General features: G+C 46.5%; 1 long non-coding RNA gene across 1 annotated transcript; it reads left to right on the top strand.

The window, feature by feature from the left end:
• The first annotated feature begins 2878 nt into the window (after positions 1–2878).
• LOC117516508 lies at positions 2879–22187 on the top strand. Its single transcript, XR_004562436.1, has 3 exons — positions 2879–2889; positions 11650–11652; positions 21962–22187. It is a non-coding gene; the product is annotated as an uncharacterized LOC117516508 (long non-coding RNA).
• The last annotated feature ends 1390 nt before the right edge of the window (positions 22188–23577 follow it).

Below are 23577 nucleotides of genomic sequence, written 5' to 3'. Positions count from 1 at the left end.
TTTAGCACGCAGAGGCACAGTGGTTTTATTCAGGTCACAATAGAAAGACAAGCTAGTATAAGAAAAAGAAAATGTAACTAATAAAGAATAAAATCAACATAATATGTTTACACACGCAATAAATCCAAACTGAATGCACTGTACAGAAATGTGGATAATTAATTTAATATTTAGCTTGTTTTGTCAGCTTGTTAGTTGATGCTACAGCTTGTCATCCTAACAGTCATCAGGCTGCAGATTACTCAGTAGCTTTCACCACAGCCGTAATTTCTTCAGCTTTCTGCTGGGTGCGAAAAATCCCTTTAATGATCCACCAAGAGAAAAAAAAAGCAGTTACACTGTTAACAACCACATCAAGTGATTAACTATGAGCAGCTGTGTTTAGACAGGTGGTACTGTGATGTAATCATTGCAGAAACATTCCGTATTGCTTGTGTACACAGAGACACAAATTCAGCATTTTCAGATTTATCCACTCTGGGAACCATTTTCAAATACTATCATTTTTGCCCAAAATGCCATTTATGTGTGGATGAAATGCCAAAACGATGCAAAACCTTTGCAGATACACCTACATCTGTTTCTGTGTGGATGGGGCCTGAGAGGAGCACTTCATTAGATTAGACAGAGCTTGGGAGGACTCCCTCAGGAAAATTAAGGTTTCAGCAGCATTGTATAGCAGTGTCAAAAGTGAAAGTAAAAAACAATTTGCAAAAAGTAAATACAAATGTAAATACAACCAGAAATACTGGTTTACTGGCCAGTACTATTCTGTTGTGTGGGCCGCCAGAAGAGGAGGTACTGCTGGCCCACCACCATGCCTGAAGTGCGGGCTTCAGGCATGAGAGGGCGCTGCCGCCACGGACACAGCCGGGGGTGACAGCTGTTACTCATTATCTCATGACAGCTGTCATCCATCTACACTTCATCATTCCACTCCATAAAAACCGGACGTCATCTCCACCTCGTTGCCGAGATATCATCTACCTGTGAAGGTAATATTCTCAGCCTTAACACTAAACTGTGTCTTAGTCTGAACTCTTTTTGCAGCCGCTTTCCTGTGGTGTTTCTTATCTGAGAGATTGGCGTTTGGTGTGATCAGCGACGGCTTCGCTTCACACCCCAACCAGATAAGTGGTTAGACAGGAGCTGCACGAGTGTGTGTTAGAGGCGGAGGTGGAATTCCCACCATTGTTGTTACTGGGTGTGCACGCACCCACATCTGACTGTTTTTGCTCCTCGCCAGCAGTACCAGATCCGACACTCGGAGACGGTGTCCACCTGGGGACTCGGAACTTGGCGGCTCCAGTATTCTCCAGGTTCGGTGGCGGAGGAAATCGTGTGGTTCAGGTTCTTCTCAGGACAGACGTCTTCTAACCTCGAGCCTGCCCACACGTCACCTTTGTGGATTGACTGTTTGCTCAAATTCTGTAATCCTCTGTGTTTTTGTTGTGCTCTTTCACAACAGTAAAGTGTTCATATTCGACTCTTTCATTGTCCGATCATTTACGCCCCCTGTTGTGGGTCCGTGTCACTACACTTTCCCAACAGGATATCTCGGCCAGCGTCATGGATCCCGAGGGGCGTCAACCATCTGTTGGACAACCAATGGAAGAGCAGGGTGCACAGGCGTCTGCAGTAGGCGTGATTGGTGAGTTGCAGCAAATCCTCACCGCCTTTACCGCTTGGTTGGATTTGATGGCCAAGCAAAACGTAATCCTTAACAGCAGGATGGAGGCTCTCACCGCGCAGGTGGAAGCGCCCGCTCAGGGTGCTGCTGCAGCTCCTCCTCCTGCCGACCCGGTGCAGAATATAGACGTTCCACTGGTCATTCAACGACCCCCCCCACCATCCCCTGAAGCATACATAAGTCCCCCAGAGCCGTACGGAGGTTGTGTGGAGACGTGCGCGGACTTTCTTATGCAGTGTTCGCTCGTCTTTGCACAATGTCCCGTAATGTACGCGTCTGACGCCAGTAAGGTGGCTTATGTAATCAACTTGCTTCGTGGTGAGGCACACGCTTGGGCTACAACGCTTTGGGAGCAAAATTCACGGCTCCTTACCACTTATACTGGGTTTGTGAGGGAATTCAAAATGGTTTTTGATCACCCTAATAGAGGAGAGACTGCTTCAACTGTGCTGCTGTCAATGAGACAGGGGCACCGGAGCACAGCCGAATATGCAGTCGACTTCCGCATCGCAGCTGCGAGGTCCGGCTGGAATAATGTTGCGCTCCGCGCTGCCTTCATAAACAGACGGTCGTCGGTCCTGAAGGAGCACCTGGTAGCCAAGGAAGAACTGCGGGATTTAGATGGGCTTATTGATCTCGTTATACGGTTAGACAATCGGTTAGAGGAACGCCGTCGGGAGCGAGACGAAGGACGTGGCCAGGCACGCGCCGTCCCTCTCCCTTCCGGGTCCGAAAGGGAGCCGTCTTCCCCACGCTCCACAGCCACAGTGCTCCGTGTGGCTACAGCTCCCCCTGCTGACAGTGCTAGGGACACGAGCAGGGCCACATTCAGACAGAGGAGGCTGGTCCGTGGGGAGTGCTTTGTCTGCGGCTCGAGTGAGCATCAGCAGAGAGCCTGCCTCAAACAGTCAAAACACAAACGCCCGCCCTTAGAGACTGGGCTGAGGGGGGATCAAAACATTCACGTGGGTCATACACATCTGTCTACACGACTCCCAGTTAAAATCCTGAGCGGGGATTTAACCCTTCAAGCCCCAGCACTGGTGGACACAGGGTCAGAAGGGAATCTGCTAGACAGCAGATGGGCTAGGGAGGTAGGGCTCCCTCTGGTGGCGCTCCCTTCGCCATTACAGTTGCTGGCACTAGATGGCACCCTTCTCCCTTTAATCACGCACAAGACACAACCTGTAACTCTGGTGGTGTCTGGAAATCATCGGGAGGAGATCGAGTTTTTTGTGACTCCTTCTACCTCCCGCGTGATTTTGGGCTTCCCTTGGATGTTGAAACACAATCCCCGGATTGACTGCCCGTCTGGGGTGGTGGTTCAGTGGAGTGAAACCTGCCATCGGGTGTGTTTAGGATCCTCGGTTCCTCCCAGTTTACAGGCTAAGGAGGAGGTCAAAGTCCCTCCCAATCTGACGGCAGTGCCGGTTGAGTACCACGATCTTGCTGATGTCTTCAGCAAGGACCTGGCGCTCACCCTTCCCCCGCACCGTCCGTACGATTGTGCCATTGATTTGATTCCGGGCATTGAGTTTCCGTCCAGCAGGTTGAACAACCTCTCACGTCCTGAGCGCGAATCAATGGAGACCTACATCCGGGACTCATTAGCCGCCGGGCTGATCCGGAACTCCACCTCCCCGATGGGTGCAGGTTTCTTTTTTGTGGGCAAGAAGGATGGCGGACTCCGTCCATGCATTGATTACAGGGGGCTGAATGAGATTACGGTTCGCAATCGATACCCGTTGCCCCTGTTAGATTCAGTGTTCACACCCCTGCATGGAGCCAAAATCTTCACCAAGTTCAATCTTAGAAATGCATACCACCTGGTTCGGATCTGGAAGGGAGACGAGTGGAAGACGGCATTTAACACCCCGTTAGGTCATTTTGAGTACCTGGTCATGCCGTTCGGCCTCACTAACGCCCCCGCGACGTTCCAAGCTTTGGTTAATGATGTCTTGCGGGACTTCCTGCACCGATTCATCTTCGTATATCTGGACAATATACTCATCTTTTCTCTGGATCCCGAGACCCATGCCCAGCACGTACGTCAGGTCCTGCAGCAGTTGTTGGAGAACCGGCTGTTTGTGAAGGGCGAGAAGTGTGAATTTCACCGCACCTCTTTGTCCTTCCTGGGGTTTATCATCTCCTCCAACTCCATCGCCCCTGATCTGGCCAAGGTTGCGGCGGTGAGAGATTGGCTCCAACCAGCAAGCCGTAGGAAGCTGCAACAGTTCCTCGGTTTTGCAAATTTCTACAGGAGGTTCATTAAGGGCTACAGTCAGGTAGTTAGCCCCCTGACAGCCCTGACCTCTCCAAAAGTCCCCTTCACCTGGTCAGATCGGTGCGAAGCCGCGTTCAGGGAGTTGAAACAACTGTTCTCGACTGCACCAGTTCTGGTGCAGCCCGACCCTGGCCGCCAGTTTGTGGTTGAAGTGGACGCCTCTGACTCAGGGATAGGAGCCGTGCTATCCCAGAGCGGAGAGACCGATAAGGTTCTTCACCCGTGTGCCTACTTTTCTCGCAGGTTGACCCCGGCTGAACGGAACTATGACATCGGCTACCAAGAACTCCTTGCGGTGAAAGAGGCTCTTGAGGAGTGGAGACACCTGTTGGAGGGAGCGTCTGTGCCGTTCACGGTTTTCACTGACCATCGGAACCTGGAGTATATCAGGACCGCCAACCGGCTGAACCCCAGGCAAGCCCGCTGGTCACTGTTCTTCGGGCGTTTTGACTTCCGGATCACTTATCGCCCCGTGACCAAGAACCAAAGATCAGATGCCTTGTCCCGGGTACACGAAGACGAAGTCAAAACTGAGCTGTCGGATCCACCGGAGCCCATCATTCCGGAGTCCACTATCGTGGCCACCCTCACCTGGGACGTGGAGAAGACCGTCCGGGAGGCCCTGGCACGGAACCCGGACCCCGGAACTGGACCAAAAAATCGTTTGTACGTCCCATCAGAGGCCAGAGCTGCAGTCTTGGATTTCTGTCACGGATGCAAGCTCTCCTGTCATCCAGGGGTGCGAAGGACCGTGGCAGTTGTCTGGCAGCGCTTCTGGTGGGCGTCTATGGAAGCCAACGTCTGGGAGTATATCCAGGCCTGCACCACCTGTGCCAGGGGCAAGGCAGACCATAAGAGGACCCAAGGACTTCTCCAGCCGCTCCCGGTGCCTCATCGCCCCTGGTCCCATATCTGCCTGGATTTCGTCACGGGCCTCCCGCCGTCCCAGGGCATGACTACCATCCTGACGATAGTGGACCGGTTCTCCAAGGCGGTCCACTTCGTGGCCCTCCCGAAGCTCCCAACGGCCCAGGAGACTGCTGACCTCCTGGTCCACCACGTCGTTCGTCTGCATGGGATACCAGCTGACATAGTCTCGGATCGTGGTCCCCAGTTTTCCTCTCAAGTCTGGAGGAGTTTCTGCAGGTAACTGGGGGCCACCGTGAGCCTCTTGTCCGGGTACCACCCACAGACGAACGGACAGGCAGAACGGGCCAACCAAGAGTTGGAACAGACCCTCCGCTGTGTGACATCAGCGCACCCAACGGCCTGGAGTAACCATCTGGCCTGGATCGAGTATGCACACAACAGTCAGGTGTCTTCTGCCACCGGCCTCTCCCCGTTTGAGGTGTGTCTGGGGTACCAGCCCCCATTGTTTTCCGTGGTGGAGGGAGAAGTTTCAAGAATATGGACTGTGATATATATGAATATGGGTCATTATTTGGATTTGTATGAAAGTGTATATTTTTATCATTATTTAGTGTTAGAGAAGGGGGAAGGGATTATTCAGTTCACCCCGTGTCCAAACCCACTCCAGTGTAGCATATCTTCATACTCAGTCCATGTGTTGTAAACACTATTGGTGAGACTGTACAATTAAATCAATATTTATTGTAATTTTAGTATTATCACTAATTCCATAAACATAAGTCTGTTGACAGATTCTTAGCTAATCACTTTCCTAATAATTATTATAATTGTGGGCACAAATGCAAAGCAAAGTCAGCACTGTTTGAAACATCCATGCCCCACTTCTCTATGATTTTTCATGAAATGTGGTGCAGTGGTTTTTCTGTACTCCTGTTAACGAATATACAGTTTTATGCAAAAGTTTGGGCACCCCTGATAATTTCCATGATTTTCCTTTATAAATTATTGGTTGTCTGGATCAGAAATTTCAGTTAAATATATCACATAGCAGATGAACACACTGATATTTGAGAAGTGGAATGCAGTTTCTAGTATTTAGAGTAAGTGCGCAATAATTATTTAAACAAAATTGGGCAGGTAGTTAAATTTGGTTTGAATACAATTAGCACTAATTATTGGAACACAAAATTGGCTTGGTAAGCTCACTGACCTTCATTTCACTTCTCGAATATCACTGTGTTTTTCTGCTATATGATATATTTAACTGAAATTGCTGATCCAAACAACCAATGATTTATAAAGGAAAATCATGGAAATTATCAGGGGTGCCCAAACTTTTGCATACAACTATACAAATAGAAACAGATGAAAACAAGACCTCTTTGGTGGAGGAAAAATGTTAAAAATAGGAATTCTACTGGTGTATTTTGCAGTATACCTGGTGTTACATATTTGTATTTGCAGTTTCTCACCTTAATTACCAAAAGGGAGATCACTATCTTTTTCAGGCATGCCCTGTTTCATGCAGTTTCAAATTCACACTTGAAAGCTCCACAGTCTGATCTGTTAAGAGTTCTGCTCTTCACTAGCGAGTTGCATTAAATTTTCAATTTATTTATACATCACCAATTTACAATCATACCAAGGTGTTTTACATAAAACCCTCGTCACACATAGCAAAAATGTGGAGGAACCATTCCAACATGGCAAATATTACCATAATCTGACGCAGACGGGAGGAAAAGAGGCGTGGTCAGCCGTGGTCCGAATGCATCCAGACTGCCTCGTGCACACCTGCAGAGTGCAGCCCAACCATATTACAGACAACAGTCAGATGACACAGACTGCTGTCAGACGACACCAACATTGGAGCTGTCACTCACCCACGCAATCAAATCTCTGCTTGTCCTCACATTCCCAGTGCTAAACTGACCTCTCATCAGTGTGTGTTTCACATGATGGAGTGCGTGCATGTACGTGCGTAGAACAGGTGATATGAGTGATGAGTGTGTGTCCACTCACCTACGCATGTATGTTCACAATGGCTGAATACGTCGTGTGTGCCTACGTGTGTAGAACAGGTCATCAAAGCAGTGTGCGAGTGTGTGGCCAAAATGTTCGCACAGCTGCGTGTATATGTCTTCATAAATGCTGTACCAGCCACTCTGCATACGCACGCAAGCACAAGAGCTGTCCCTCCAGAGAGTGCACAAAAAGGCTGACAGCTGTCAGTGATAGCTTGCTATTGTACATTCTGGTGAAAAATCCCGTTAGGTGTTTGATCAATATATACCTGCATTGCTAGATTTTATTCGTTCGGCTGGACTTTGTAACTGCTGTTGAACTGTGCTGGCAGTGCGTCATCTTCCCACATGTGCGCAGCTTTCAGATGCAGCCAGTGGACTTTCTGTTTTCTCTTTTTTAAACTTTTTTGTTGTCATTTTACTTGATACACATCATAACACAACTGTAGTTGGATTATCGTTATGGGACAGCACTTCACATGTTATTTATTTATACCAGAGGTGGATTATGCATTTGTCATCTGATCAATGTTGCCAGCAGTGAAAGGGACTTGACCAGCTGTTTGTGCTGCGCTGTGGAGCGCGAGGTACCGGAGGTGAGTTACATGTTTATTTATGTCATCATGTGCTGGGCAAACATTTCCACATCATACCTGCTACAGACTTATGAAGTGAATGTGTAATAATATGTGTGCTACAGCTGTGACATCCCATTCAACGTATTGATTTATTCTGCCTAACAGAAACTTGGTTACAGCAGGATGAATATGTTAGTTTAAATGAGTCAACACCCCCGAGTCACACTAACTGTCAGAATGCTCGTAGCACGGGCCGGGGCGGAGGATTAGCAGCAATCTTCCATTCCAGCTTATTAATTAATCAAAAACCTAGACAGAGCTTTAATTCATTTGAAAGCTTGTCTCTTAGTCTTGTCCATCCAAATTGGAAGTCCCAAAAACCAGTTTTATTTGTTATTATCTATCGTCCACCTGGTCGTTACTGTGAGTTTCTCTGTGAATTTTCAGACCTTTTGTCTGACTTAGTGCTTAGCTCAGATAAGATAATTATAGTGGGCGATTTTAACATCCACACAGATGCTGAGAATGACAGCCTCAACACTGCATTTAATCTATTATTAGACTCAATTGGCTTTGCTCAAAATGTAAATGAGTCCACCCACCACTTTAATCATATTTTAGATCTTGTTCTGACTTATGGTATGGAAATAGAAGACTTAACAGTATTCCCTGAAAACTCCCTTTTGTCTGATCATTTTTTAATAACATTTACATTTACCCTGATGGACTACCCTGCAGTGGGGAATAAGTTTCATTACACTAGAAGTCTTTCAGAAAGCGCTGTAACTAGGTTTAAGGATATGATTCCTTCTTTATGTTCTCTAATGTCATATACCAACACAGAGCAGAGTAGCTACCTAAACTCTGTAAGGGAGTTAGAGTATCTTGTCAATAGTTTTACATCCTCATTGAAGACAACTTTGGATGCTGTAGCTCCTCTGAAAAAGAGAGCTTTAAATCAGAAGTGTCTGACTCCGTGGTATATGTTTTGAAACACAAGGTTCGGTCAGATCGGCACACAGAAATGATCACACAGACTGCATTTTGCTAGAATAAAAAGGCGTATATTTATTCCCCACAAAAGCAGTTACATCAAACACAAGTGGTTGCAGCGCATTTTTCTCTTACCGTGACGCCTTTAAGGTGGAGAGCCAACACCTTCAGCAGAGTGCGCCTGTCAACCGGCTGGGCGTTCGTACGTTAACCCGCAGCAGACTCTGTTGAAGCATGGTTCTACTCCCTCTTTTCTAGTGTGTCCGCGAAGGGAGGGTGAGTGGCCAACTCAACCTCCCTGGCGCACATAATTTCTTTAATCAACAGGCATCTGAAAGTTATTTCAAAGATATAATAAAAGCAGTTCTTCACTCCCAGTTCAGAATGATCCCAGCATGCTTCACTCCCAGTCGTTAGTGGCTACGAAAACAAAGTCGTGCTATCAGTGTAATAATAACAAGTACATCCAGCTCTTCGCTCCCAGTTCAGACTGACCCCAGAGTGCTAAAACAAAATTAAATTCTCAGGGTTACGTTAAGACAGGTGCAAAACAGCACAATAACATTTATTATACAGTATAACTCACAAACTCGTAGCTTAAAGCAGATAACCCGTAAGTTGGAGAGGAAATGGCGTCTCACTAATTTAGAAGATCTTCACTTAGCCTGGAAAAAGAGTTTGTTGCTCTATAAGAAAGCCCTTCGTGAAGCTAGGACATCTTTCTACTCATCACTAATTGAAGAAAATAAGAACAACCCCAGGTTTCTTTTCAGCACTGTAGCCAGGCTGACAAGAGTCAGAGCTCTATTGAGCTGAGTATTCCATTAACTTTAACTAGTAATGACTTCATGACTTTCTTTGCTAACAAAATTTTGACTATTAGAGAAAAAATTACTCATAACATCCCAAAGATGTATCGTTATCTTTGGCTGCTTTCAGTGATGCCGGTATTTGGTTAGACTCTTTCTCTCCGATTGTTCTGTCTGAGTTATTTTCATTAGTTACTTCATCCAAACCATCAACATGCTTATTAGACCCCATTCCTGCCAGGCTGCTCAAGGAAGTCCTACCATTATTTAATGCTTCAATCTTAAATATGATCAATCTATCTTTGTTAGTTGGTTATGTACCACAGGCCTTTAAGGTGGCAGTAATTAAACCATTACTTAAAAAGCCATCACTTGACCCAGCTATCTTAGCTAATTATAGGCCAATCTCCAACCTTCCTTTTCTCTCAAAGATTCTTGAGAGGGTAGTTGTAAAACAGCTAACTGATCACCTGCAGAGGAATGGTCTATTTGAAGAGTTTCAGTCAGGTTTTAGAATTCATCATAGTACAGAAACAGCATTAGTGAAGGTTACAAATGATCTTCTTATGGCTTCGGACAGTGGACTTATCTCTGTGCTTGTTCTGTTGGACCTCAGTGCTGCTTTTGATACTGTTGACCATAAAATTTTATTACAGAGATTAGAGCATGTCATAGGTATTAAAGGCATTGCGCTGCGGTGGTTTGAATCATATTTGTCTAATAGATTACAGTTTGTTCATGTAAATGGGGAATCTTCTTCACAGACTAAAGTTAATTATGGAGTTCCACAAGGTTCTGTGCTAGGACCAATTTTATTCACTTTATACATGCTTCCCTTGGGCAGTATTATTAGACGGTATTGCTTAAATTTTCATTGTTACGCAGATGATACCCAGCTTTATCTATCCATGAAGCCAGAGGATACGCACCAATTAGCTAAACTGCAGGATTGTCTTACAGACATAAAGACATGGATGACCTCTAATTTCCTGCTTTTAAACTCAGATAAAACTGAAGTTATTGTACTTGGCCCCACAAATCTTAGAAGCATGGTGTCTAACCAGATCGTTACTCTGGATGGCATTTCCCTGATCTCTAGTAATACTGTGAGAAATCTTGGAGTTATTTTTGATCAGGATATGTCATTCAAAGCGCATATTAAACAAATATGTAGGACTGCCTTTTTGCATTTACGCAATATCTCTAAAATCAGAAAGGTCTTGTCTCAGAGTGATGCTGAAAAACTAATTCATGCATTTATTTCCTCTAGGCTGGACTATTGTAATTCATTATTATCAGGTTGTCCTAAAAGTTCCCTAAAAAGCCTTCAGTTGGTTCAGAATGCTGCAGCTAGAGTACTGACGGGGACTAGCAGGAGAGAGCATATCTCACCCGTGTTGGCCTCCCTTCATTGGCTTCCTGTTAATGCTAGAATAGAATTTAAAATTCTTCTTCTTACTTATAAGGTTTTGAATAATCAGGTCCCATCTTATCTTAGGGACCTCGTAGTACCATATTACCCCATTAGAGCGCTTCGCTCTCAGACTGCGGGCTTACTTGTAGTTCCTAGGGTTTGTAAGAGTAGAATGGGAGGCAGAGCCTTCAGCTTTCAGGCTCCTCTCCTGTGGAACCAGCTCCCAATTCAGATCAGGGAGACAGATACCCTCTCTACTTTTAAGATTAGGCTTAAAACTTTCCTTTTCGCTAAGGCTTATAGTTAGGGCTGGATCGGGTGACCCTGGACCATCCCTTGGTTATGTTGCTTTAGACGTAGACTGTGTTTCATAATTATTGTATGGCCTTGCCTTGCAATGTGGAGCGCCTTGGGGCAACTGTTTGTTGTGATTTGGCGCTATACAAGAAAAAAGTTGATTGATTGATTGATTCAGCTGAGTTGCGGCGCTGCACCAAGCCTCTGATGCACGCGCAGTGCCACATACATCTTATTACATAACGACATTTCCTTCGCCCTCCCTGGCCGGGGTCCAGTGGAGGTGGACAAATGTGGCACAGCATGTTGGCAGGCTTTGCTGTGACCGATCAATCTCAGAGCTCAATCAACCATGATCAGATCATTTCAGATGCTGTTTTGATGCCGTCAGAATATGTACGAGGGCTGTCAATAAAGTATAGGTCCTTTTTATTTTTTTCAAAAACTATATGGATTTCATTCATATGTTTTTACGTCAGACATGCTTGAACCCTCGTGCGCATGCGTGAGTTTTTCCACGCCTGTCGGTGACGTCATTCGCCTGTGAGCACTCCTTGTGGGAGGAGTCGTCCAGCCCCTCATCAGAATTCCTTTGTCTGAGAAGTTGCTGAGAGACTGGCACTTTGTTTGATCAAAATTTTTTCTAAACCTGTGAGACACATCGAAGTGGACACGGTTGGAAAAATTAAGCTGGTTTTCGGTGAAAATTTTAACAGATTTTGAGGTTGTGTGGGCCGCCAGAAGAGGAGGTTGTGTGGGCCGCCAGAAGAGGAGGTACTGCTGGCCCACCACCAGAGGGCGCCCTGCCTGAAGTGTGGGCTTCAGGCACGAGAGGGCGCTGCCGCCACGGACACAGCCGGGGGTGACAGCTGTCACTCATTATCTCATGCCAGCTGTCACCCATTTACACTTCATCATACTACTCCATAAAACCCGGACGTCATCTCCACCTCATTGCCGAGATATCATCTACCTGTGAAGGTAATTCTCTGCTAAACTGAAAACACTGACTAACAGTCTGAACTTCTTTGCAGCTGTTTTCCTGTAAGTGTTTCCTTATCTGTGGGATTGGCATTTGGTGTGATCAGCGACGGCTTCGCTTCACCCCCCAACCAGATAAGTGGTTGACAGGAGCTGCACGTGTGTGTGATTAGAGGTGGAGGTGACTTTCCACCTTCTGACTGTTTTTGTTACTGGGTGTGCACACACCCACATCTCACTGTTTGTGCTCCTCACCAGCAGTACCAGATCCGACAGTCGGGGATGGTGATCACCTGGGAATTCGGGACTTGGCGGCTCCAGTATTCACCAGGTTCGGTGGCGGCGGAAATCGTATGGTTCCGGCTCTTCTCAGGACTGACGTTTTCTATCCTCGAGCCTGCCCACACGTCACCTTTGTGTATTGACTGCTATCATATTCTGAGATTGTCTGTATAGTCGTTGTGCACATTCACAACATTAAATTGTTACCTTTTGGCTCATCTATTGACCGTTCATTTGCGCCCCCTGTTGTGGATCCGTGTCACTACACTTTCCCCAACAGGATATCTCGGCCACGTGTCATGGATCCCGAGGGGCGTCAACCATCTGTTGGACAGCCAATGGAAGAGCAGGGTGCACAGGCGTCGGCTGGAGGCGTGATTGGTGAGTTGCAGCATATCCTCACCGCCTTTACCGCTCCGATGGACCTGATGACCGAGCAACACGTCATCCTTAATCGCAGGATGGAGGCTCTCACCGCGCAGGTGGAAGCGCGTGCTCAGGGCACTGCTGCAGCTCCTCCTCCTGCCGACCCGGTGCCAAATACAGACGTTCCACTGGTCATTCAACGACCCCCCCCACCATCCCCTGAAGCATACATAAGCCCCCCAGAGCCGTACGGAGGTTGTGTGGAGACGTGCGCGGACTTTCTTATGCAGTGTTCGCTCGTCTTTGCACAACGTCCCGTGATGTACGTGTCTGACTCCAGCAAGGTGGCTTACGTGATTAATTTGCTTCGGGGTGAGGCACGCGCTTGGGCTACACTGCTTTGGGAGCAAGGTTCACGGCTCCTTACCACTTATACTGGGTTTGTGAGGGAGCTCAGGACCATTTTTTGATCACCCTAACAGAGGCGAACCCATGTCTACCGTGCTGCTGTCAATGAGACAGGGGCGTCGGAGCGCAGCCGAATATGCAGTCGACTTCCGCATCACGGCTGCGAGGTCCGGCTGGAATATGACTACGCTCCGCGCCGCCTTCATAAACGGACTGTCGTTGGTCCTGAAGGAGCACCTGGTGGCTAAGGAGGAACCGTGGGATTTGGCTGAGCTTATCGATTTGGTTATACGGTTGGACAATTGGTTAGAAGAACGCCGACGGGAGCGAGACGAAGGGCGTGGTCAGGCACAAGCCGTCCCTCTTCCTCCCGGGTCCGAAAGGGAGCCGTCTTCCCCACGCTGCACAGCCACAGCGCTCCGTGTGGCTACAGCTCCCCCTGCTGATGGTGCTAGGGACACGAGCAGGGCCACATTCAGACAGAGAAGGCTGGTCCATGGGGAGTGCTTTGTCTACGGCTCGAGCGAGCATCAGCAGAGAGACTGCCTCAAACGGTCAAAACACAAACGCCCGCCCTTAGAGACTGGGCTGAGGGGGGATCAAAACATTCACATGGGTCATACACATCTGTCTACACGACTCCCAGTTAAAATCCTGAGCGGGGATTTAACCTTTCAAGCCCCAGCACTGGTGGACACGGGGTCAGAAAGGAATCCGCTGGATAGCAGATGGGCAAGGGAGGTAGGGCTCCCTCTGGTGGCGCTTTCTTCACCAGTGAAGGTGCGAGCACTAGATGGCACTCTTCTCCCTTTTATCACACACAAGACACTACCTGTAACCCTGGTAGTGTCTGGGAATCACCGGGAGGAGATTGAGTTTTTTGTAACTCCTTCTACCTCCCGCGTGATTTTGGGCTTCCCATGGATGATTAAACACAATCCCCGGATTGATTGGCCGTCTGGGGTTGTGACTCAGTGGAGTGAAACCTGCCACCGGAATTGTTTAGGATCCTCGGTTCCTCCCGGTGTAAATGCTAATGAGGAGGTTAAAGTCCCTCCCAATCTGACGGCGGTGCCAGTTGAGTACCACGACCTTGCTGACGTCTTCAGCAAGGATCTGGCACTCACCCTTCCCCCGCACCATCCATACGATTGTGCCATTGATTTGGTCCCGGGCGCTGAGTACCCGTCCAGCAGGCTGTACAACCTCTCACGTCCTGAGCGCAAATCAATGGAGACCTACATCCGGGACTCATTAGCTGCCGGGCTGATCCGGAATTCCACCTCCCTGATGGGTGCAGGTTTCTTTTTTGTGGGCAAGAAAGACGGCGGACTCCGTCCATGCATTGATTACAGGGGACTGAACGACATAACGGTTCGCAATCGATACCCTTTACCCCTGTTAGATTCAGTGTTCACGCCCCTGCATGGAGCCCAAATTTTCACCAAACTGGACCTTAGGAATGCGTATCACCTGGTTCGGATCCGGAAGGGAGACGAATGGAAGATGGCATTTAACACCCCATTAGGTCATTTTGAGTACCTGGTCATGCCGTTCGGCCTCACCAATGCCCCTGCGACATTCCAAGCTTTGGTAAATGACGTCTTGCGGGACTTCCTGTACTGATTCGTCTTCGTGTATCTGGATGACATACTCATCTTTTCCCCGTATCCTGAGACTCATGTCCAGCATGTACGTCAGGTCCTGCAGCGGTTGTTGGAGAACCGGCTGTTTGTGAAGGGCGAGAAGTGCGAGTTTCACCGCACCTCTTTGTCCTTCCTGGGGTTCATCATCTCCTCCAACTCCGTCGCCCCTGATCCGGCCAAGGTTGCGGCGGTGAGAGATTGGCCCCAACCAACAAGCCGTAGGAAGCTGCAACAGTTCCTCGGCTTTGCAAATTTCTATAGGAGGTTCATTAAGGGCTACAGTCAGGTAGTTAGCCACCTGACAGCCCTGACCTCTCCAAAAGTCCCCTTCACCTGGTCGGATCGGTGTGAAGCCGCGTTCAAGGAGTTGAAACGCCGGTTCTTGTCTGCACCAGTTCTGGTGCAGCCCGACCCTAGCCGCCAGTTTGTGGTTGAAGTGGACACCTCTGACTCAGGGATAGCCATGCTATCCCAGAGCGGGGAGACCGATAAGGTTCTTCACCCATGTGCCTACTTTTCTCGCAGGTTGACCCCCGCTGAACGGAACTATGACGTCGGCAATCGAGAACTCCTTGTGGTGAAAGAGGCTCTTGAAGAGTGGAGACACCTGTTGGAGGGAGCGTCTGTGCCGTTCACGGTTTTCACTGACCATCGGAACCTGGAGTATATCAGGACCGCCAAGCGGCTGAACCCCAGGCAAGCCCGCTGGTCACTGTTCTTCGGACGTTTTGACTTCCGGATCACCTATCGCCCCGGGACCAAGAACCAGAGATCGGATGCCTTGTCCCGGGTACACGAAGACGAATTCAAAACTGTGCTGTCGGATCCACCGGAGCCCATCATTCCGGAGTCCACTATCGTGGCCACCCTCACCTGGGACGTGGAGAAGACCATCCGGGAGGCCCTGGCATGGAGCCCGGACCCCAGAACTGGTCCGAAGAATCGTATGTACGTCCCACCAGAAGCCAGAGCCGCAGTCTTGGATTTCTGTCACGGTTCCAATCTCTCCTGTCATCCAGGGGTGTGAAGGACCGTGGCAGTTGTCCGGCAGCGCTTCTGGTGGGCGTCTATGGAGGCTGACGTCCGGGAGTATATCCAGGCCTGCACCACCTGTGCCAGGGGCAAGGCAGACCACAAAAGGTCCCAAGGACTTCTCCAGCCGCTTCCTGTGCCTCATCGCCCCTGGTCCCATTTCGGCCTGGATTTCGTCACGGGCCTCCCGCTGTCCCAGGGCAACACCACCATCCTCACGATAGTGGACCGATTCTCCCCGAAGCTCCCAACAGCCCAGGAGACAGCAGACCTCCTGGTCCACCACGTCGTCCGTCTGCATGGGATACCGACTGACGTAGTCTCGGATCGTGGTCCCCAGTTTTCCTCTCAAGTCTGGAGGAGTTTCTACAGAGAACTGGGGGCCAGCGTGAGCCTCTCGTCCGGGTACCACCCACAGACGAACGGACAGGCAGAACGGGCCAACCAAGAGTTGGAACAGACCCTCCGCTGTGTGACATCCGCGCACCCGACGGCCTGGAGTAACCATCTGGCCTGGATCAAGTATGCACATAACAGCCAGGTGTCTTCTGCCACTGGCCTCTCCCCATTTGAGGTGTGTCTGGGGTACCAGCCCCCATTGTTTCCCGTGGTGGAGGGAGAGGTCGGTGTGCCCTCGGTCCAGGCCCACCTGCGGAGGTGCCGTCGGGTGTGGTGCACCGCCTGTTCTGCCTTGTTAAAGGCCCGGACGAGGGCTAAGGCCCATGCAGACCGCCGGCGGTCCCCGGCCCCTGCATACCAGCCCAGGCAGGAGGTGTGGTTATCAACCATGGACATTCCCCTGCAGGTGGACTCCCCCAAACTGATGGACAGGTTCATTGGACCATTCAAGATCGTCAAAATCCTCAGTCCTGCTGCAGTGAAGCTCCAGCTCCCGGCTTCACTGCGGATCCACCCTGTTTTTCATGTCTCCTGGATTAAACCACACCTCACCTCACCCCTCTGTGCTCCCGGTCCGGCGCCGTTCCTGCCTGGATCATTGATGGGGAGCCGGCTTGGAGAGTGCGCTGGCTCCTGGACGTCTGTCGAATGGGCCGGGGGTTCCAGTATTTGGTGGACTGGGAGGGGTTTGGACCCGAAGAACGCTCCTGGGTGAAGAGGAGCTTCATCCTGGACCCGGCCCTCCTGGCCGATTTCTACCGCTGACACCCGGATAAACCTGGTCGGGCGCCAGGAGGTGCCCGTTGAGGGGGGGTCCTGTTGTGTGGGCCGCCAGAAGAGGAGGTACTGCTGGCCCACCACCAGAGGGCACCCTGCCTGAAGTGCGGGCTTCAGGCACGAGAGGGCGCTGCCGCCACGGACACAGCCGGGGGTGACAGCTGTCACTCATTATCTCATGCCAGCTGTCACCCATCTACACTTCATCATACTACTCCATAAAACCCGGACGTCATCTCCACCTCATTGCCGAGATATCATCTACCTGTGAAGGTAATTCTCTGCTAAACTGAAAACACTGACTAACATTCTGAACTTCTTTGCAGCCGTTTTCCTGTAAGTGTTTCCTTATCTGTGGGATTGGCGTTTGGTGTGATCAGCGACGGCTTCGCTTCACACCCCAACCAGATAAGTGGTTGACAGGAGCTGCATGTGTGTGTGATTAGAGGTGGAGGTGACTTTTCACCTTCTGACTGTTTTTGTTACTGGGTGTGCACACACCCACATCTCACTGTTTGTGCTCCTCACCAGCAGTACCAGATCCGACAGTCGGGGACGGTGATCACCTGGGAATTCGGGACTTGGCGGCTCCAGTATTCACCAGGTTCGGTGGTGGCGGAAATCGTGTGGTTCCGGCTCTTCTCAGGACAGACGTCTTCTATCCGCGAGCCTGCCCACACATCACCTTTGTGTATTGACTGCTATCATATTCTGAGATTGTCTGTATAGTCATGCACATTCACAACATTAAATTGTTACCTTTTGGCTCATCTATTGACCGTTCATTTGCGCCCCCTGTTGTGGGTCCGTGTCACTACACTTTCCCCAACAGATACTGTCGCTTTAAGGACTTCCCACGGAGCGAGACGTCGTGCAGCGCTCCCAGGCGCCGTCGGCAGCCTGTTTCAAGCTGAAAACCTCCACATTTCAGGCTCTATTGATCCAGGACGTCGTGAGAGAACAGAGAAGTTTCAGAAGAAGTCGGTTTCAGCATTTTATCCGGATATTCCACTGTTAAAGGAGATTTTTTAATGAAAGACTTAAGAGTTTGATAATCCTCTCCTTTGTTTCACTTGACATCTCTCGTGTTGGAGCCATGATTCATGTCAGTCCACTTGGTGCAACATTTCTCCAAGGTGTGATCACTCCTTTTTAGATGCAGACTAACGAGCAGATCTGATTTGATGCAGGTGTTAGTTTTGGGGATGAAAATTTACAGGGTGATTCCATAATTTATTCCTCAGAATTGAGTGATTCCATATTTTTTTCCCTCTGCTTGGTCTAAAAAAGTAACCGTTACTGACTGCCACAATTTTTTTTTCCTGATTTCTTATAGTGTTTCTTAAAGCCAGAAAGTTGCCATTTGAAATTACTTTAGTTTTGTGTCATGTCTGTGATCTGCTTTTTTTCTACAAAATTAAACAACTGAATGAACATCCTCCGAGGCCGGGGATTCCATAATTTTTGCCAGGGGTTGTAGTACTGTTCCAGTATGAATAGAACTCTAAAGGTTCTAGGCCAGAGGAGAAGAATATCATCAATGTACCGTTGTGCTCAAAGGTTTACATACCCTGGCAGAATTTTTGCTTTTTTGACCATTTTTAGGAGAATATGAACAATAACACAAAAACTTTTTTTTCACTCATGGCTAGTGGTTGGGTGAAACCATTTATTGTCAAACAACTGTGTTTCCTCTTTTTAAATCAATGTGACAAGAGAACTACCCAAATGAACCTGATCAAAAGTTTACATACCCCTGTTCTTAATACTTTTTATTCCCCCCTTTAACATCAACGACAGCTTGGAGTCTTTTGTGGTGGTTGTGGACGAGGCTCTCTGATGGTAAAGCTGCCACTTTGTATCACCAGTTATCCATCTTCATGATGAAGTGGTATAGAGGAGGATTTTCTGAAAAAGAAGACCTGAAAGTTTAGCTACAAATTGCCAGAAGGTACATCTGAGATGCAAGCCTGGATTTGATCTGTTTTGGTGAAAGAAAATCTTTCTCTGCTCTACTTCACTATGAAGCTAAGAGTAGTGATACAAAATGCAAAGCTTGCACTGTGCACAATTTCTCCAATCACACCCACATAAGCCCATAACTTCTACTGGGTTGTCTGGGTGTCTTGGTGGCTTTCCTCACTCTTCTCCTTCTTGCACAGGCACTCAGTTTTTGAGAACTGTCTACTCCATGCAGATTTACCATAAAGTGCCATACTGTTTGTATTTCTTTGTAATTAATGTAAATAAAGTCCAAAACATATTCAGTGGCAGCTTCACCATCAGAGAGCCTCATTCAAAACTACCAAAAAAGACTCCAAGCTGTTGTTGATGTTAAAGAGGGCAATACACAGTATTAAGAACAGGGGTATGTAAACTTTTGATCAGGTTCATTTGGGTAGTTCTTTTGTCATTTTGATTTAAAAAGAGGAAACAGTTGTTTGACAATAAATGGCTTCACCCAACCACTAACCATGAGTGAAAAAAAAAAGTTTTTGTGTTGTCATTCATATTCTCTTAAAAATGGCCAAAAAAGCAAAAATTCTGCCAGGGTATGTAAACTTTTGAGCACAACTGTATCTGCCCCAGCATATAATCTTTTTGAAGTAGGCATTGAGACTGGAAAACACAATGTTTTAGTCCCAAAAACCCATAATTAGGTAGTTAGATACAAAACAAGCTCCCATAGCTGTGCCCTTTTTCTATTTGTAAAACAGATTCTGAAACAAAAACACATTATTATTCAAAGTCCATTATGCAAATTGCAAGATAAAATCAGCAGGGGGCATCTGCTCCAGTTGTCTCGTTTCCAGATAATGTGATAAAGCCTCTCGACCCTCTTTATGTTTCATGCTAATTTAAAGTGATTCCACATCTATGGTCGCCAAAAATGACACTGAGCTGATGTCGTTTATGGCTTTTATCTCATTTAATAGTAGTAATAATAGTATGCTATCTTGAATAAAAGAGGGTAGATCCAAGACAAATGTCCTGATGAAAAAGTGAGCAAATTTAGATGTTGGTACTATAACAGACTCATTTCTACTTAATATGCATATGTCGTGGACACGAATGAGCGAAGCTCATCAGCATCTCACCATGTCATTTAGGTCCTTCAGACTTTATTTTGAGTAAATGCTTCAGGGGAGCATTAGCATGGCAAAAACCTTTCAGCTTCTATTTTTTTAAAAAGATATTAACGTGTACCTTAGTAAACACTAGTAGAGTGCCACCTTAGATTTGGAATGCATAATAGAAGATATACCTTACTGAATTGTCATATCAATATTATATACAATATGACTATGATTTCACACAAAGTGCAGCAACAGTGAAAATTAAACATTCTTAAACAAAACAGTAATAACACCACGCTCATTTTGCACTCATCATAAGGTTAGGATACTGTGCCCTCCAAAAGTATTGGAACACTTGGAATTTCATACATTTATTTTGTTTATGTCATTTTAAATACAAGAAATACAAAAAAATAAAGATATCTTATTATTATCTTCCTCAACCTCAAACTGAAAGGAAATCTCCAAAACTTGATAAAATCTGTCAATAATAATCAGTTTCATTGCCAGTTTTCTTTAGAGAAGTCAGGGGATGGAAACATGAACATTTCCAAGTCACTGAATATGTCTTGGACTTTATTTACATCAATTATGAAGAAATACAAAAGTTTCTTTCACCAAAACATTAAATCTAGGCTTTCATCTCAAATGTGCTTTCTGTCAAAAATTTCAGGTCTTCTTTTTAAGAAAATCCTCCTCGACACCACTTCATCAAGAAGCTGGATTTTATATTTTAAATTAATTTATATCAAGTTGTAGAGATTTGCTTTCAGTTCGAGTTAAGGACGATAATTTTAGAAAAAAATGTATTTGAAATGGAATAAACAAATTAAAATGTGTGGAATACCAAGGCGAATTTCAGTTTGTACAGGGGGCAAAAGTTAAAGTTGCACCATTAATTTTGCTCCAGCTGTATTTGTGCTGAATTTGATGCTTGTATCACCATTTGAAGGATTGTTTTAGTTATGTGCTGCACTAATAAGCCAACAGAGCATGAACCAGCTGCTGTCTGTTAGCTTAAACATGTATATACAAGGCAATCCGAATTAAAGGAGAAATGCTGATTTTAACAACCTGGACCTCATTTCTGGCATAAAATGTGGCCCTTTACTCACCATTATAAGTTTGGTATGATTAGAAGTCCATAGTACAAATGACGTGTTCAGTTCAAATCTGAAGCAAACATTTTTCTTGGATAAGGTGGATTAGAACTTTTTGTGGTACACAGCACTAACTACTGTACAGGAAGAACCTAGCAGTCAATGTGACTCACTGATTTGAAAATGCAGGTCTTTCAACCAGACGTGTGGTGCCGTGACATGTCAATCATCTGTGTCCAATCAGATTTCAGGGGAGTCCTGTGAAACCCCGGCCTCCGCTCTAGCTCCACCCATGCCGGGAAGTGTTTAACAATGGATATTTCCTGTTTCACTGTGACTGAGAATTCGGCAATTCCTGTCTGAGTGTGAGCTTGCCACTGAGTTCCCACGAGATTCCATTGGATCTCGTCTGTCAATCCAGGAAGTGTTTGACATTTGAATATTTCCTGTTTCACTGTGGATTTGAATTTTGGCATTTCTTGTTTAAGACGCCCTGTACCATGACTGAGCTTTGTGCCGCTGCACGACGCTTCGCTCATATTATTGATCTTCCTGGTGGATTACACACTTGGACAAAATTGTTGGTTCCCCTATATTTTATGTACACATTTTAATATATGGTCAGAAATAAATGCAAACAAAGCAATTTTGTTTCATCAAAATAGTTTTTTAAAATGTTCAAAGTTATTTGGCAACATGAACAAAACAAAAAGCTTTCATAAAGTGAAACAAAAAATTCTGACGTAAAATGTATGCTGAAGACAGTTATGGGCACCCTTTGATGGATTTCAAGTAAATCATCACTTTTGCAGCCAGTTTTCTTTAGACAAGTCAGGGGATGGAAACATGAACATTTCCAATTCACTGAATATGTCTTGGATGTCATTTATATCAATCTTTAACAAATACAAACAGTATGGCTCTCTATGGTTAGTCTGTCTGGAGTAGACAGTTCTCAAAAACTGTTTGACTATGCAAAAAGGAGATGAGGGAGGGAAGCCACCAAGACACCCAAGACAACTCTGTAGAAGTTATAGGCTTCTGTGGCTGTGAATGGAGAAACTGTGCATAGTGCAACTTTTGCCTGTTGCACCACCACTCTCAGCCTCATAGTGAAGTGGAGCAGAAAAGGATTTTCATACAACAAAATGGATCAAATCTAGGCTTTCATCTACCTTCTAGCAAACTGCAGCTGAAATTTCATATTTTCTTTTTAAGAAAAGCCTTCTTCATGCCACTTCAACATGAAACCGTATACAACCCCAATTCCAATGAAGTTGGGACGTTGTGTAAATGTAAATAAAAACAGAATGCAATGATTTGCAAATCCTCTTCAACCTATATTAAATTGAATATACCACAAAGACAAGATATTTAATGTTCAAACTGATAAACTTTATTGTTTTTGTGCAAATATTTGCTCATTTTGAAGTGGATGCCTGCAACACGTTTCAAAAAAGTTGGGATGGGGCAACAAAAGACTGGGAAAGTTGATGAATGCTCAAAGAACACCTAATTGGAAAGAGGTGAGTGTCATGATTGGGTATAAAAGGAGCATCCCCAAAAGGCTCAGCCGTTCACAAGCAAAGATGGGGTGAGCATCACCACTTTGTCAACAACTGCATCAAAAAATAATACAACAGTTTAAGAACAAGGTTTCGCAATGTTCAATTATAAGGAATTCAGGGATTCCATCATCTACAGTCCATAATATAATCAGAAGATTCAGATAATCTGGAGAACTTTCTACACATAAGCGGCAAGGCCAAAAACCAACATTGAATGCTCGTGAACTTTGATCCCTCATTCGGCACTGCATTAAAAACCGACATCATTGTGTAAAGGATCTTACCGCGTCGGCCCAGGAACACTTAAAAAAAAACAGTGTCAGTTAACACAGTTTGTCGCTACATCTACATGTGCAAGTTAAAACTCTACCATGCAAAGCGAAAGCCATACATCAACAACATCCAAAAACACCGCCGCCTTCTCTGGGCCCGAGCTCATTTGAAATGGACAGACGCAAACTGAAAATTGTGCTGTGGTCTGATGAGTCCACATTTCAAATTGTTTTTGGAAATCATGGATGTAGTGTCCTCCAGACAAAAGAGGAAAAAGACCATCCAGATTGTTACCAGTGCATCCAAGCAATGTCTTTTTCAGGGACATCCCTGCTTATTTCAGCAAGACAGTGCCAAGCCACATTCTGCATGTGTTACAACAGCGTGGCTTCATAGTAAAAGAGTGTGGGTACTAGACTGGCCTGTCTGCAGTCCAGACCTGTCGCCCACTGAAAATGTGTGGCGCATTATGAAGCGCAAAATATGACAACGGAGACCCCGGACTGTTGTACAACTGAAGTTGTACATCAAGCAAGAATGGGAAAGAATTCCACCTACAAAGCTTCAACAATTAGTGTCTTCAGTTCCCAAATGCTTATTGAGTGTTGTTAGAAGGAAAGGTGATGTAACACAGTGGTAAACATGCCACTGTCCCAGCTTTTTTCAAACGTGTTGCAGGCATCCATTTCAAAATGAGCAGATATTTGCA

The sequence above is a fragment of the Thalassophryne amazonica genome, chromosome 9 (assembly GCF_902500255.1).
Source record: "Thalassophryne amazonica chromosome 9, fThaAma1.1, whole genome shotgun sequence".
In the NCBI taxonomy this organism is placed as follows: domain Eukaryota; kingdom Metazoa; phylum Chordata; class Actinopteri; order Batrachoidiformes; family Batrachoididae; genus Thalassophryne; species Thalassophryne amazonica.
This window is presented reverse-complemented; position numbering and strand designations above follow the sequence as displayed.